Source organism: Arachis hypogaea, chromosome 18 (genome assembly GCF_003086295.3).
Source record: "Arachis hypogaea cultivar Tifrunner chromosome 18, arahy.Tifrunner.gnm2.J5K5, whole genome shotgun sequence".
NCBI lineage: Eukaryota > Viridiplantae > Streptophyta > Magnoliopsida > Fabales > Fabaceae > Arachis > Arachis hypogaea.
In genome coordinates this window covers 15,388,934-15,392,941 of record NC_092053.1, presented here as the reverse complement: position 1 = coordinate 15,392,941, position 4,008 = coordinate 15,388,934, and the positions used below count along the sequence as shown (strand labels likewise).

At 35.3% G+C, this 4,008-nt stretch overlaps 1 non-coding gene across 1 annotated transcript; it reads right to left on the bottom strand.

Annotated features, from left to right (window-relative positions):
* Positions 1-2,402: 2,402 nt before the first annotated feature.
* LOC112773610 (small nucleolar RNA R71) lies at positions 2,403-2,510 on the bottom strand. Its single transcript, XR_003188152.1, has one exon. It is a non-coding gene; the product is annotated as a small nucleolar RNA R71 (small nucleolar RNA).
* Positions 2,511-4,008: the final 1,498 nt, after the last annotated feature.

The window sequence follows — 4,008 nt, the reverse complement described above, 5'->3', positions numbered from 1 at the left end:
AACTGACGGTTCATCCTGTTGCTCAGATTAGGTACTTTTCTTTTTATTTTATTTTCAAAATTTTTCAAAAATATTTCAAAAATTTTTCTTATGTTTTCGAAAAAAAAATTAGATTCAAAATTTTTAAAGAATGAATTCTAGTGTTTCATGAAGCATGTGAAGCCTGGCTGGCTGTAAAGCCATGTCTAAATTCTTTTGGACTGAGGCTTCCAACCATCAGCTCTTATACGATTGTAGGGTATGTCAGGCATGTCATGTCTGAATTACATGGTGAAGCTTGGCTGGCCATTGGCCATGTCTAGTGTTTTGGACCGAAGCTTTCATTGAAAGCTTGGCTGGCTAGTGAGCCATGTCTAATTCCTGGACTGAAGCTTTAGACTAAGAATGCAAGATTCCTGGAATTCATATTAAAAATTTTGGAATCCTTATTTTTCTTTTTCATATAATTTTCGAAAAAAATCCAAAAAAAATTAGAAAATCATAAAAATCAAAAATATTTTTCTGTTTCTTGTTTGAGTCTTGAGTCATATCATAAGTTTGGTGTCACTTGCATATGCATCTTGCATTTTTCGAAAATTTCATGCATTCATAGTGTTCTTCATGATCTTCAAGTTGTTCTTGGTAAGTCTTCTTGTTTGATCTTGATGATTTTTTGTTTTGTGTTGTATAGTGTTTTTCATATGCATTCTTGAATTCTTAATGTCTAGGCATTAAAGAATTCTAAGTTAGGTGTCTTGCATGTTTTATTTGCATTAAAAATTTTTCAAAATTTTGTCTATGATGTTCATCTTGACATTCATAGTGTTCTTGGTGTTCATCTTGACATTCATAGCATTCTTGCATGCATTCATTGTTTTGATCTAAAATTTTCATGCATTGCATATTTTTCATGTTTTCATAAAAATTCAAAAAAAAAAATTCAAAAATCAAAAAAATATCTTTCCCTTTTTCTCTCATCAAATTCGAAAATTTGAATTGACTTTTTCAAAAATTTTTAAAATCAAGTTGTTTCTCATGAGTCAAATCAAATTTTCAATTTGAAAATCTTATCTTTTTCAAAATCTTTTTCAAAAATCAAATCTTTTTCAAAATTCTTAGTTATTTTCGAAAATTCCAAAAAATATTTTTCAAAAATCTTTTTCTTATTTTTATACCAAATTTTCGAAAATAACAATAACAATTAATGTTTTGATTCAAAAATTTCAAGTTTGTTACTTGCTTGTTAAGAAAGATTCAAACTTTAAGTTCTAGAATCATATCTTGTGATTTCTTGTGAATCAAGTCATTAATTGTGATTTTAAAAATCAAATCTTTTTCAAAACTAATTTCAATAATATCTTTTCAAAAATATCTTCTTATCTTATCTTTTTCAAAATTTGATTTCAAAATATCTTCTCTAACTTCCCAACTTCTTATCTTTTCAAAATTTGTTTCAACTAACTAACTAACTTTTTGTTTGTTTCTTAACTTTTTCAAAACCACCTAACTAACTCTCTCTCTCTAATTTTCGAAAATATCTTCCCTCTTTTTCAAAAATTTCTTTTTAATTAACTAATTATTTTTATTTTCTGTTTTTGATTTCAAAAATTTTCGAAAATTACTAATATTTTTCAAAAACCATTTTTCAAAAATCACTAACTCTTTTTCAAAATAATTTTTGAAAATTTCCCCTCCCCCATCTTACTCTATTTATTCATTCATATCCTAACATCTCATCTCACATCTCTTCCATTTGTACAGTTGTGTTTCTTCCTCTACATCACATTCTTTATCTCCCCCTCTTCTTCTACTCATACAGGGATCCCCTTACTGTGGTATAAAGGATCTCTATTATTATTATTATTTTTCTGTGCCTTCTTCTTTGTCATATGAGCAGAAGCAAGGATAAGAACATTCTTGTGGAAGCAGATCCAGAACCTGAAAGGACTCTGAAGAAAAAATTAAGAGAAGCTAAAATACAACAATCCAGAGATAACCTTTCAGAAATTTTTGAACAGGCAGAAGAGATGGCAGCCGAAAATAATAATAATGTAAGGAAGATGCTTGGTGACTTTACTGCACCTAATTCCAATTTACATGGAAGAAGCATCTCCATTCCTGCCATTGGAGCAAACAACTTTGAGCTGAAACCTCAATTAGTTTCTCTGATGCAGCAGAACTGCAAGTTTCATGGACTTCCATCTGAAGATCCTTTTCAGTTCTTAACTGAATTCTTGCAGATATGTGATACTGTTAAGACTAATGGAGTAGATCCTGAAGTCTACAGGCTCATGCTTTTCCCCTTTGCTGTAAGAGACAGAGCTAGATTATGGTTGGATTCTCAACCCAAAGACAGCCTGAACTCTTGGGATAAGCTGGTCACGGCTTTCTTAGCCAAGTACTTTCCTCCTCAAAAGCTGAGCAAGCTTAGAGCTGATGTTCAAACCTTCAGACAGAAAGAAGGTGAATCCCTCTATGAAGCTTGGGAAAGATACAAACAGTTGACCAAAAAGTGTCCTTCTGACATGCTTTCAGAATGGACCATCCTGGATATATTCTATGATGGTCTGTCTGAGTTATCTAAGATGTCATTGGACACTTCTGCAGGTGGATCCATTCACCTGAAGAAAACGCCTGCAGAAGCTCAAGAACTCATTGACATGGTTGCTAATAACCAGTTCATGTACACTTCTGAAAGGAATCCTGTGAATAATGGGACGCCTATGAAGAAGGGAGTTCTTGAGGTTGATACTCTGAATGCCATATTGGCTCAGAATAAAATATTGACTCAGCAAGTCAATATGATCTCTCAGAGTCTGCATGGAATGCAAGCTGCATCCAACAGTACTCAAGAGGCATCTTCTGAAGAAGAAGCTTATGATCCTGAGAACCCTGCAATAGCAGAGGTAAATTACTTAGGTGAACCTTATGGAAACACCTATAATTCAACATGGAGAAATCATCCAAATTTCTCATGGAAGGATCAAAAGCCCCAACAAGGCTTTAATAATGGTGGAAGAAACAGGTTTAGCAATAGCAAGCCTTTTCCATCATCAACTCAGCAACAGACAGAGAACTCTGAACAAAATGCTTCTAATTTAGCAAATCTAGTCTCTGATCTATCTAAGGCCACTGTAAGTTTCATGAATGAAACAAGGTCTTCCATTAGAAATCTGGAAGCACAAGTGGGCCAGCTGAGTAAAAGGATCACTGAAATCCCTCCTAGTACTCTCCCAAGCAATACAGAAGAGAATCCAAAAGGAGAGTGCAAGGCCATTGACATAAGCGCCATGGCCGAACCTGTGAGGAGAGGAGAGAACGTGAATCCCAAGGAGGAAGACCTCCTGGGATGTCCAGTGGTCAATAAGGAGCTTCCCTCTGAGGAACCAAAGGACTCTGGGGCTCAGCTAGAGACCATAGAGATTCCATTGAACCTCCTTCTGCCCTTCATGAGCTCTGATGAGTATTCCTCTTCTGAAGAGAATGAGGATGTTACTGAAGAGCAAACTGACAAGTTTCTTGGTGCAATCATGAAGCTGAATGCCAAATTATTTGGCATTGATACTTGGGAAGTTGAACCTCCCTTGTTCATCAATGAACTAAGTGATCTGGATCAACTGACATTGCCTCAGAAGAGACAGGATCCTGGAAAGTTCATAATACCCTGTACCATAGGCACCATGATCTTTAAGGCTCTGTGTGACCTTGGTTCAGGAATAAACCTCATGCCCCTCTCTGTAATAGAGAAACTGGGAATCTATGGGGTGCAAGCTGCTAAAATCTCATTAGAGATGGCAGACAGCTCTAGAAAACAGGCTTATGGACAAGTAGAGGACGTGTTAGTAAAGGTTGAAGGCCTTTACATCCCTGCTGATTTCATAGTCCTGGATACTGGAAAGGAAGAGGATGAATCCATCATCCTAGGAAGACCTTTCCTGGCCACAGCAAGAGCTGTGATTGATGTTGACAGAGGTGAAATATTCCTTCAATGGAATGAGAACTCCCTTGTGTTTAAAACTCAAGGATCTC